At 43.5% G+C, this 13,138-nt stretch overlaps 1 protein-coding gene and 1 long non-coding RNA gene across 2 annotated transcripts in view; both read left to right on the forward strand.

Annotated features, from left to right (window-relative positions):
• LOC110527619 (zinc finger protein 501) overlaps positions 1 to 13,138 on the forward strand; it is a 174,204-nt gene that overhangs the window by 58,896 nt on the left and 102,170 nt on the right. The gene's annotated exons all lie outside the window — the stretch shown is intronic.
• On the forward strand, positions 1,138 to 7,705 carry LOC118965283. The gene is made up of 2 exons (XR_005052568.1): positions 1,138 to 1,259; positions 7,427 to 7,705. It is a non-coding gene; the product is annotated as an uncharacterized LOC118965283 (long non-coding RNA).

The following is a 13,138-nucleotide window of genomic DNA, read 5'->3' on the forward strand; positions in this document are numbered from 1 at the left end:
AAAGAACCTTTAGGGGCTGTTTTTCATTGACCAAGAACCCTACGTTTTTTGGGGAATCTGAGAACAACTCCAGTTGAACCCTTCATTTTTGCAGTTGTAGTCGGATCTATTTACTCTCAGATTCAAAACACGCTGATTAGCAAGTCAACGATCAAGTCAGCTGCTGCTGCTCCAATACATTATGAGGTGAGACAGTGAACTGATGTTGAACCGGGCAGTCAGCTGCTGCTGCTCCAATACAGTATGAGGTGAGACTGTGAACTGATGTTGAACCGGGCAGTCAGCTGCTGCTGCTCCAATACAGTATGAGGTGAGACTGTGAACTGATGTTGAACCGGGCAGTCAGCTGCTGCTGCTTCAATACAGTATGAGGTGAGACTGTGAACTGATGTTGAACCGGGCAGTCAGCTGCTGCTGCTGCTCCAATACAGTATGAGGTGAGACTGTGAACTGATGTTGAACCGGGCAGTCAGCTGCTGCTTCTGCTCCAATACAGTATGAGGTGAGACTGTGAACTGATGTTGAACCGGGCAGTCAGCTGCTGCTTCTGCTCCAATACAGTATGAGGTGAGACTGTGAACTGATGTTGAACCGGGCAGTCATCTGCTGCTGCTCCAATATAGTATGAGGTGAGACGGTGAACTGATGTTGAATCATAATGATTAAGTTAATTTAAAGTAATTATTGAAACTGTATATGGCATATTAAATATATTACGCTATTGCTATCATATAGAAACATCATGGAATATTGTACCTCATATTAGCATCAACATACATTATTGTTTCATTCAATTTCACATAAGGATATTTCATATTTTCAAGTTCAGAAGTCAGAACCCATCACCTGCTATCTAAAAGAGACAGAAGAATGCACATCCAGGATCCTTGGGACATCCCTACCCTAAACCCTAACCCCTACCGTAACCATTTTAAATGTCAACTTCAATGGGCTAGGGACGTCCCATGGATGTATCTCTATCTGAAAATACATGATCTAAGTGATTGAAAGTTGAAAAGTTGAAAGTTGGAATTCAGCAGTCCTAAAGCCTTATTTACTTTAAAGAACTACTAAAATTACTAAAACTGTGATTTTGTCAGACAGCATAAACAGCAGCTCTACACATTATTGACTGACTGATCCATTCATCCTTCCATCCCTCCTCAGCCTTCCTCTACTCTGAGGACCCAGTGAGGGTGGAGCTCAGTCAGAGAGCTGTTGAGGGACTGGTTAGGAAGAACACTTCTACAGCCAGAGAGGTCACAGATGGTTTAGATGGTAAATATGTATGTCCCCTTAGTGGTTCATCACGTCAGCAAAAGGGAATATGTTCCATCATCTATGTTTATTTACATTAGTGAAAATTGTCCACTGGTATTGGTGTAATTTCTCACCCCTTTTGGCTATATGACAGTTATTTTCCCCTCAGACACACATTTGTTCTTTGCTATTATGAAGGTAATTTGTGTAGAATTGTGTGTGTCCGCTAGTGTACTATCAGGCTGTTTAGCTGAGTAAAACTCTTCCCACATTGATCACAGCTATAAGGTTTCTCCCCAGTGTGTATTCTCTGGTGTGATTTCAGGGTTTGTTGCCGAATAAAACTATTCCCACATTGAGTACAGCCAAAAGGTTTCTCTCCAGTGTGAATTATTTGATGTATTTTAAGTTTTACTGAAGAGTTTAATATTTTCCCACAGTCAGAGCAGCAGTGAGATTTCTTCCCGGTGGGTCTCTGCTGGTATTTCTTGAGTTGTTCTGATGCGGAGAGACTTTTCTCTGCCTCGTCAGCATCATGTTGTTGAGGCTCCACAAAGGATCCACGGTTGTCCCGTCTCTCTCCTGTGAATGACAAAGTCAGTCAGATGGTTAAAGGCCCACAACAGCAGAAATCCACTGTTTATTTGAGGTAAAAGGCGATGCCCAGAGCATACAGATGAAGTTGTATAACAATTGACGTCTGTTAAATTATTTGACAATTAAGACAGTCAAGTTAGCAACAATAGTCATATTTTGTCTTGTTTTCACATTAGTAGTAACCAGAAATATTTTTGGGGTCTCCAATATAGGCACTTTCTGTGTTTGCTAAAATTGCGGCAGGAGGGCAAAGCGCACACAATTTGATTGTAGAAACTCCTCCCTGCTAATGAGGAAACCACTAGTTATGGATGTAGTAGATCTGGTAATGAGGAAAACACTAGTTATGGATGTAGTGTATCTGGTAATGAGGAAAACACTAGTTATGGATGAGGTAGATCTGGTAATGAGGAAACCACTAGTTATGGATGTAGTATATCTGGTAATGAGGAAACCACTAGTTATGGATGTAGTATATCTGGTAATGAGGAAACCACTAGTTATGGATATAGTATATCTGGTAATGAGGAAACCACTAGTTATGGATGTAGTATACAGTGCCTTGCGAAAGTATTCGGCCCCCTTGAACTTTGCGACCTTTTGCCACATTTCAGGCTTCAAACATAAAGATATAAAACTGTTTTTTTTTGTGAAGAATCAACAACAAGTAGGACACAATCATGAAGTGGAACGACATTTATTGGATATTTCAAACTTTTTTAACAAATCAAAAACTGAAAAATTGGGCGTGCATAATTATTCAGCCCCCTTAAGTTAATACTTTGTAGCGCCACCTTTTGCTGCGATTACAGCTGTAAGTCGCTTGGGGTATGTCTCTATCAGTTTTGCACATCGAGAGACTGAAATTTTTTCCCATTCCTCCTTGCAAAACAGCTCGAGCTCAGTGAGGTTGGATGGAGAGCATTTGTGAACAGCAGTTTTCAGTTCTTTCCACAGATTCTCGATTGGATTCAGGTCTTGACTTGGTGGTCCTGTATTTTATATCTTTATGTTTGAAGCCTGAAATGTGGCAAAAGGTCGCAAAGTTCAAGGGGGCCGAATACTTTCGCAAGGCACTGTATCTGGTAATGAGGAAACCACTAGTTATGGATATAGTATATCTGCCTGGAACAAAAATGGTGAGCAAACATTTTAGTTTTTTACAATGTATTCCGAATATTACAGCACAAGATCAGGAGTGCTACTCAAGGAAACTCACATTAAGCTCTGTGTCTATTCACTAATTCACCACCGTGGGGGAAAACTCAGGGGAGTTCTCATAGGCTGACAGTAAAAAGAGCCTCCATTTCAAGGTTGAATATGAGTGAATTTCACATTATTATAATTGTAAGGCTCGTTTGAATGTCCTGCTTAATATGTTTGTGTTATTGTCGCAAATCAACTGCTTTAGACTTTAAAAAAATACTTCAACCAGTAAAATGCTCTTTGTCAAGCTTTGCCATCAGCCGGACAATGAGGGTTTGTCCACTAAGTATTTAACAAATTGGCCAATAACTTCACCTAACAACAACCTAGATGTAGGACTATAAATCATTTCATATTTCAGGTGAAACATGGAATCTAAAATGTATTTGTCATGACATTTCATGATCCCACTAGGCTACTCTGTAATGTGTTGTCATTCTAAATGTCCTGAATAAAGGAAAATATCTCTGTGTGTTGTACAATACCCTATCCTAACAAGGAACAGTTCTCTTAACATTATGAGCTAAGTCATTTGAAAATTATTTCCTGGATCAGCTGATGATAGTTGAACATGTGACTGTAACTAAACAGCTACAGTATTAAGTATTATATGTAATTATTGAAGAACCATGTTAATGACAGTATCGATTTGGGTGTTGTCAATAAAGTTAAGGTGACTCTCGTTTAGAACCATTGGATTTAGCATAATCTGAAATGATTTAGGATTTCTGTGCCCATGAAAACTGTTTTTCCAGTGTAATATAAGGAGGCACTAAATGTTACGTAGTTAGAGTGCATTTCAGAGATCTGAAGGCAAAAAAAAACTGTACTAACAGGAAAATAACCGAAACCACAAGGCCAAATCTACATTGGAGGAGCTTACCAAGATGACATTGAATGTTCCTGAGTGGCCTATTTACAGTTTGGACATAAATTGCCTTGAAAGTCTATAGCAAGGCTTTAAAATGGCTTTCTAGCAATGATCAACAACCAACTTGACAGAACAAGAAGGTTTTTAAAAAGAATAATGAATATTCACATGAAAATCAGTCTCCTATTGGATGACATCACGACTTCCCATCAAGCCAACTCATTGAATGCCTTACTATGACATCACTCACTCCTTCTAGTTTGCAGTTCTCTCAAAAAACACAATTTTCTCAAAACATTTGTTTATTTCCCTTTAGTGTGTTTATACTTTACTGTATTTATATATAACTTTTCAGCAGGAAAAGTTTTTTTCTTTAAATCACTGGAGGACGTCATGAACAATTCCGACAGTACAAAAACATATTCAAGTGTAGAACGCCCTTTTAAAAATCACACATTAGTTCAACAACTGCAGAGTTTGTGTCCCTGTTTTATAAGATAGTACTCACTGTATTTACTGGTGTTAATCAGATCAACGTCCCTGTTTTATAAGATAGTACTCACTGTATTTACTGGTGTTAATCAGATCAATGTCCCTGTTTTATAAGATAGTACTCACTGTATTTACTGGTGTTAATCAGATCAACGTCCCTGTTTTATAAGATAGTACTCACTGTATTTACTGGTGTTAATCAGATCAATGTCCCTGTTTTATAAGATAGTACTCACTGTATTTACTGTTTTAATACGTCACAGTAGAAACATCGCCTGAAAGACACATATCGCCATCTGCTGTCTGGAGGGAGGAAACGCAGTTGAGGGGGAACAATTATTTTTCTTTTCTTCATTGAATTATAATATTATAAAGCAGTTTAGGGAAACGTTTTTTCCCTCTCCATTAAATAGGAATATTATATCAACACGTACAAAGAGCAACAAGTGTTTGATTAGTTCAGATTTTTTATGAGAATTCAAAACAAACTCTACATCTACTCTAAATCTGTATTCCTGATTCAGTCAAATAACTAGATATCAAAATAAGCCCCTAGTTATTGATACCCTTGATAAAGATGAGCAAAAATTACTGTATAAAATAAATAAATAAACTTTACCCACTACCATTATCTTTTAGCCCAAAACCTGGTTTCCTCTCTGCTAGGAGGCTGAAACTTGGCCATAAGTGGATCTTCCAGCAAGACACATCAACATCCACAAAGAAGAAATGGTGAATTGGGCACAAAATCAACCTTTTCAATGGCCATCTCAGTCGTCGGACTTGAACTCCATTGAAAACCTGTGGTTTGAATTGAACAGGGCAGTCCACAAGCGCAGACAAAATAAATCAAGGACCTGGAGAGATTCTGTATGGAGGAATGGTCTAAGATCCCACCCAATGTGTTCTCTATTCTCATAAAACATTTCGGTGTCATTATCCTCCTGAGGGGAGGGTGCTGGAGTATTGAAAACATGGGTGCCAATATTTCAGACCCCTACCTTTTGAGAATTACAGGTTAAACTATATCTCTTTCTCTGAGCAATTGTATTAGTATAAAACAATATAATTTCCCTTTATTTTTTTTTACATACAATATAGCTCAATATTTGAATTCTTTATTTTATAGAGTTGTTTACCTCATCTTTATCAAGGGTGTCAACAATTGTGTCCCCCACTGACCTCCATACTGCTGCTACATGGCGTAACAATACATCATGTAGATGTATATAATGAACAGACTAGGTCTATACTGCTCCTACATGGTGTAACAATACATCATGTAGATGTATATAATGAACAGACTCAGTCTATACTGCTCCTACATGGTGTAACAATACATCATGTAGATGTATATAATGAACAGACTAGGTCTATACTGCTTCTACATGGTGTAACAATACATCATGTAGATGTATATAATGAACAGACTAGGTTATATCCTACTCTACTGTATCTTAGTATATGTATTACTCATATCATATGTATATACTGTATTCTATCCTATTCTACTGTATCTTCGTCTATGTATTACTCGTCTCATACATATATACTGTGACGGACCTGAATTTTTCTGAACCGTTTCAGTGCTTCTCCTTCCAATAGTGCGCTTCCCCTTTGATTCCCAATTAAATAGCCAGCATCAGCTGCGCAAAAAGGGGGTTGTGATGGAGACGTGAATGAGGATGTGTTCAACCCTCAGTTCCGAAGCTTCTCAATTCCGTTTGTTTTGTTGCCTATAAAAGTGTATTTTGTAGCCTAATAGATTTTTACCCAGGATCGGATCCACTTTGTGCGTCCATGGACTACACCTCTCCGTTGTTCTTAGTGGCCTTTCTCTGCTGGAGATCTTTTTCGGATTGGATTGTCTAACTGACCACCACCTTTTTGTATACGGTATTTCATTTGTTTTTGATGTGATGAAGACCGTGATGATTTTTGTAGTTAGCTGAAAGTGAGGACGTTTTAGTATTTGATATGCTTTATAGTTGTGGTAAAATAATTGTTATTTTGATTGTATGATTAATACTGGGTTTACGCTACACTTGAATGAACAGACAAACATTGCGTGACAAAGGTCACTTGAGTTCCCTGAACTCCCTTACCGGCCTCGACTCTTAGGCCCGAGGAACAGGACATTTCTGGAGGAACCAGAGCTCATTATTTGTTGTATTGTTATGTGTGTGTGTGATCATTTATGTTGGTAATACAACCCATGCAAAAGAATACAGTTGTTTTTGAAGTTCTTTCCAATGTTTTAAGGGTTTATGAAAAGTGTATTTCCATCCTTACTTTTAAATAAGTCCTTTGTATTGGTGTAGACTTGCCGGACCAGATGGGACTCATTCCCTCCCAAACCAAAAGGAGAAACCAATGTTTTCTCTGGTAGGCACAACCTACCTGACACCCCTATAAATAATAACTTCAAGTCAGAACCGTTACAATCCTATTCTACTGTATCTTAGTCTATGTATGACTCATCTCATATGTATATACTGTATTCTATCCTATTCTACTGTATCTGGCTATGCCACTCTGACATCGCTCGTCCGTATATTTATATATTCTTATTCCATCACTTAGATTTGTGTGTATTAGGTATTTGTTGTGAAATTGTTAGATATTACTGCACTGTTGGAGCTAGAAACACAAGCATTTAGTTAGATATTACTGCACTGTTGGAGCTAGGAACACAAGCATTTCGCTCCAACCGCAATAACATCTGTATGTGACATAAGATTTGATTTATTATGGTCACTTGTGTAAAATGTACTTTTCCCCACTCATCTTTTGACATTGCTTATGCATATTCAGTGGCCTGGCTGCTTCCAGACTATGTCAAAGGCCCATCCTGGTAGATCTGAACCTATTGCAGATTAGAGTGATCAGATGACAGACGTCACATTTAGGTTCCAGGTGTAACTGAGGCCATAGATGCTCCATATCTATTACTTTGAGTGTTTTAATATATGACTAAATGTGTTTATTTTTGTGTTGCAGGGGCAGTCAAGAAATGGAACAGCAAGGCCACAGAACATGACATAATCAGAGCTGTGGGAGACCACCTCAAGCTCCTGGTAGAGCCGGGGGTGGTGTTTACCACTCCACCACGCCTTCAGCAGGCTGAAAAATTGGGATTGATACTGTTTTTCATACTAAGACGGACAAAGAGTCTGTTCGTCAGTCACTGGGTTAATTTGTTTTGCATAACGTTCAAATCAAATCAAGCTTTATTTACACAAAACATTTCAGACATGGATGCAACACAATGGCTTCACAGGAAAAAAAACTAATATTTAGTACACAAATATAAGAGGATAAAAAAACATTAAGTTAAAGACTAATGAGCTTCCTAAGGAAATGCCATTGATTAAAAATATCCAGCCCAAAATATAAGCTTGTTTTTTTAGAATGGGCTCTGAAAGACACTATGGGGGTGTACAATGAAAGTTGACTAGTAACAACAACTGGGATCTAAAAGACACCCACCATGAGGCCCACTAAATATGCCCAAGAAGAGGCAAACAAAAGAAAAACCCACTCCAAACTAAAAGAGCGGAAGTAAACCAAAAAGGTGGTGGTTAAAATAATTTATTAATCAATACCATTCATACTATTACAAAACCATAATTCTCATTCATTCTTAATTAATTATATTTACAAAAACATCAAACAAAAACAAACCTCAGGGGAGCATCGTCCCTCCCCGTCATACCTAACCAATACCTAACCCTTTCCCTATCTCCCAACCAAACTCACTCTAACACTCCCAGCCCTAAACCCCCTTTCCACCTCTCCCGTGCCGCATGCTTCCCCCACTTCCTCTCCTCTCCTCCCTCTTCATCTTCCCCCTCAAATCACCTTCCACCCTTCTCACTATCCCTTCCACCCCCCAATCCCTCCCTGTCTTGACTAAATTCTGCCTGGCTTCCCACAGTCTCTTTTTAAAGAGACTCATGAGAAGCCAGAGCAGAAACCCGTCCCTATCCGTTCCCTTTGCTCTCCCTACGCCTCTCTCTAGCCTAGCCCATGTCAAAACAAAATCACTCCTAACCACACCTAGCATTACCCGTGCCCTAGCCCAGACTAGTCCGGCAAAGGCACAGTCCCAGAAGGCATGGCGCACAGTCTCCTCCCTGCCACAAGAGGATCTTGGACAGGTGGGGGATTGCACCAAACTATACCGGTACAAGATGGCACGTACCGGCAAGCACTTATGGAGGCCCAACCAATTCAGGTCCTTGAGCCTGTTGTCCAGGCCCCGCGCCTGCACTCCCTCCCAGACCACTGACGAGATGCCCGCTACAGGCGCAGGACTCCCTGCCTGCCTGACCTCCTCGTACAGGTGCCTGTGGTCTAAACCTACTCGGGCAACTTCAACCTCGGGGTGCGCACGCAGCCACCTGGCCGCATGGCCAAAATGCCACGGCAGCTGTTCCGCCCGAGGACCCGCGTTAGACCACACCATTACGCTTCTCGCCTTATACGAGAAGAACACCCGCAGGAGGTAACCGGACGGGTGTATAACCGGACGAGCAAGCTCCGTCAACAAGAAAGAAACAAAAATGGCGTCCAGCTTGAGGGGGAAATGTGGTACCCCCCTACCTCCCTCCCCGATGGGACAGATCATGCGTGCCCTGGCGACCCACTCGCACCTGCCACTCCACATAAACTGAAACACAAGCCTCACTAGAGGCCTCCTCAGACAAGCCGGCAATGGGTAGATGTATGCCACATACAAAAGAGACGGCAACACATCCACCTTTAGGACCAGGACTTTGCCCATAAAAGACAAATACCTAGCCTTCCACATTGCTAGCTTCCTCTGTACCACTGCGATACGCATGTTCCAGTTTAGCGTCGCTGAGCCGGAGGTCTCAAAATGAACCCCGAGAATCCTCAGGGCCCCTTCACAGAGAGATAACCCCCCAGGCACATCCGTTCTACCGCGCCATCTTCCGAAAAACTTGACAGAAGACTTTGCATGGTTCAGAACCGCTCCCGACGCTCGGGTGAAATCCCCAAAGATGGCAAGGGACCTTATCAGGCACGAGTCCTTGCACAACAGCAAGGAAGTGTCGTCGGCGTACTGCGTCATCTTAACACGCAGCCCACCGCTTCCAGGGATCAACAAGCCTTCCACCCCTGTGTCTGCCCTAATGGCAGCCCCCAGAGGCTCTATGTACAGAACGAAGAGGAGAGCCGAGAGTGGGCATCCCAGCCTGACCCCAGACGAGAGGTCAAAAACGTCACCTAAGTGACTATTTACACTAACTCGACACACCGCTCCGACATATAAAGTACAGATCCATCCTATAAACTTCTCCCCAAATCCTAATCTACCTAACACCCTGAATAGAAAAGATCTATTCACGCGATCAAAAGCTTTCGCCTGATCTAGCGCTGCTACCATTAAAGGCAGCCCTCTATCTTTAACCCAAGTAATGGAATCCCTGATCAACTGTAGGTTCCATCTTATAGAGCGGCCCTCTACCCCGCACGTCTGATCCTCGTGGACGACGTAGGGAAGGGCTGTGCGCAACCGGTCTGCTAAAACCTTTGCAAGAATCTTGTAATCTACGCACAGCATGGTCAATGGCCGCCAGTTGCCAAGGTCAGTTGCTTCCCCCTTCTTATAAAGAAGTGACAGCACACCAACAGCCATTGATCCCCCCGGGACCCCCGTCTCAAGGATGGCCTTCAAGACTTTGAGAACCACTGGTCCAAGTATATCCCAAAACTTGAGGTAAAACTCAGCCGGCAGCCCATCCATCCCAGGCACCTTCCCTTTTCCCATCCTCCTAAGAGCGCTCTCAACCTCTTCCAGTGAGATCTGGGCCTCCATCACGTCTCTAATGTCCTCTGGCAACCGCCGGGACAAGTGTTCTAAAAACACGTTTCCCTGCTCTACATCTATTTCCCTTTCCTTAAATAAACCTTGGAAATGATCAGTTGTCACCCTGACCATTTCCTCTGGTTTACTTACTATACTACCATTTTCTTCCCTAACTCCCTTCATTACCTTCCTACTCTGTCTGGCCCTAACCGACTTAAAGAACATAGCGGAACAAGTCTCATTATGTTCTAGAAAGCCACTATGCGCACGCTCCAGGAAAGCTCGAGCCTTCTGCTCCTGCAGCTCCCTGAGCTGCGCCTTTAGGGCTGCGAATCTCTCCCAGTCAATCGACCCGCCGAGGTTGCCTGCCTCGTACTCGAGTTCAATTAACCTTTGGATACGATCCACCTCCCTCCTTTCCTCCCTTTTTTTCCTTCTACAATATCCTATTATAAAAGCCCTTATCCTCCCCTTGACTAAATCCCACCACTCTAACACCCCCTCGCACATGGACCGGAGGCCGTCAAGCCTCCGAAAGAAACAAAAAAATGCATCAACGAAAGCCTGCTCCTCCAGTATATCCCGATCTAACTTCCAGTACCCCCTACCGAAGAGGCAGACTGGCGACCCCACCTGCAGGAACACCCCGTCGTGATCCGTGAAGAAAACAGGCAACAGCCGCCCAGACAACTGACCCAAAGACCTGGATACAAAAATGTAGTTGAGCCTCCGCGCAACCCTCCTGGAGTTGCGCCATGTAGGACCGACCATTGCCGGAGTAGTGTGCAGGCCACCATCAACCAGACCATGGCAAGCCATTAGCCCAGAGATGGCACCTGCACTGCTATCACCGCCTACCCCTAAATCTATATTAAAGTCTCCTCCTATCACCAAGTGCCTGTTTGTAACACACAGGGGCGCCAGACAGTCCACCATCTCCCTCCTGTCTGCCGCCACCTGTGGCCCATACACCCCAATTAACCTATATCTATTTTCTCTAAACTTAACATCTATCCCCAAAACTCTACCCTGCATTATTACAAAAGTGTTCTCTATTTTAACCTCTCTATGCCCCCCTCCCTCTCACTTCCTGCCAAGCTCCCCCTCTATCCCTTTCTTCTTTGGTGAAGGAGGTAGCGGGGAGACACAACGTCCCATCCCCACTAACCCCTCCACCAAATCCCTCATTTCGACCTCGAGGAAGCCTGGCAGGCTGTCCCCCCACTCCTTACCCCCATCTCCCCCCCTTCCCACCCCCTCTCCTCCCTCCTTCTCCGTCACTGTCCCCGTTCCCTCTTCCACTCCTTCTCGTACCACTGTCCCCTTCTCCCTCTTCTCAGCTCCTCCACCTTCTTCCGTCCCCTTTTTCTTCTCTCCTTCTGTTCCATTCTTTTCTTCTCCTCGCCTCTTTCTTCCCACCTCATCCTTCTTCCCATCTTCTTCCTGCGCCGTCTTTTCCCCTGTGCCATCCATGCAATCCGCACGCGTCCTTTCTTTCCTCCCCCCATCCCCCGCTCCCCCCCCAGCTGCAGACGCGTATGACCTGTGACGAGCCGGGCAATCACGCCACAGGTGTGCTCTTGGGCCACACCCGTGGCAAGCCTTGGGCTCGTCACACTCCTTGGCCTCGTGCTCTTCCGACCCACAAAAACGACATTTCTTGGCGCTGCACGAGGCCAGGATATGGCCGTAGGCCATACAACGCCTGCAGAACGGGGGCTGACGTGCATAGTAGAGTGTTCCCCTGTCAGCCCCCAGGGAGAACATCGCCGGAGGATGGAGGTAGCCATCCACACTCTTCGGGGACTCCCTGAGTAACGCCTGGAACCCTCTCCTCCCGTTCCAGAAACCCAGGGAGTCCCTGAGGTACCTCGCTGAGGAGACATTGTCCATGTATCTCCCCAGAAAGGCCCTCACTTCTTCATCCTTCACGTGCGGATTGTACATGTTTACGGTGACCACCCTGAAGTTGTTCTTTGCCAGGCTGGTCACCGCATAATGGCACAGGGGTCCTTTTCTTTCCGCTTCCTTTGCCATCTTCAATACATCATCATGTTTCTCTTGCTTGTGAAACGTCACATCAAAACCCTTTTCATTTGGGTTGCCTTGAAGGCAGAGTACTTCCTTCACCTCTATCCTGAGGCATCCCATCAATATGGTCCTTCCAAAAGTTTCCCTGCCCCAAGGTTCCATCTCCTTTTCAGTCCATGAAAATCTTACGGTATTTGCTATACCAATCCCCGGAACCGACCAGGTTTGCTTGTTTGTATTCATTTTTTTTTTTTTTAAGATAAAAGCTCTCTTCAGAAAGAAGCTTCAACCTGAAGTGAAAACATCTTTAAACCAAAAAGGTGGAGCAACTAAAGGTGTTGCCTCTCCACATCTATCAAGACAACTGGAGCACTGGGCCAGACACTCTTAAATAGAACCTGGACCAGCTCAGGTGAAACACCTTCCCACTAACGAGATGGACAAGCCAGCACAGGTGTAACACATACTGACTAACGAGGTGACACCAATCAGTGCGTCCTACGTGCTAACGAGCGAAACGTGATAAAGTCCAACCTCAAAACATGAATGGAAAAACCACAGCCTGCAACACCTTTCCCCTTAAGACAACAAATATATGCTATATTTTCCCCCCACATTTTTCTAGAACTCTCGTCCCCTAGGAACAAAATAAATTGTGAAAAACACTGGCTAAACGCAAAAGTTGCTGACTGCCCACCCTTGAGACAATGCAATATCGGTAGGATGTTCCACCTCACTGTTGAGCTTCTCTCTCTTTTCAGGGTTCACTCGATAGGCATGTTGTTGAATCTGGGCCCAGTCCCCAATGTCATGCATTTAGGTTGGCACATCTGAGAATGAATCCT

Source organism: Oncorhynchus mykiss, chromosome 7, assembly GCF_013265735.2.
Source record: "Oncorhynchus mykiss isolate Arlee chromosome 7, USDA_OmykA_1.1, whole genome shotgun sequence".
NCBI lineage: Eukaryota > Metazoa > Chordata > Actinopteri > Salmoniformes > Salmonidae > Oncorhynchus > Oncorhynchus mykiss.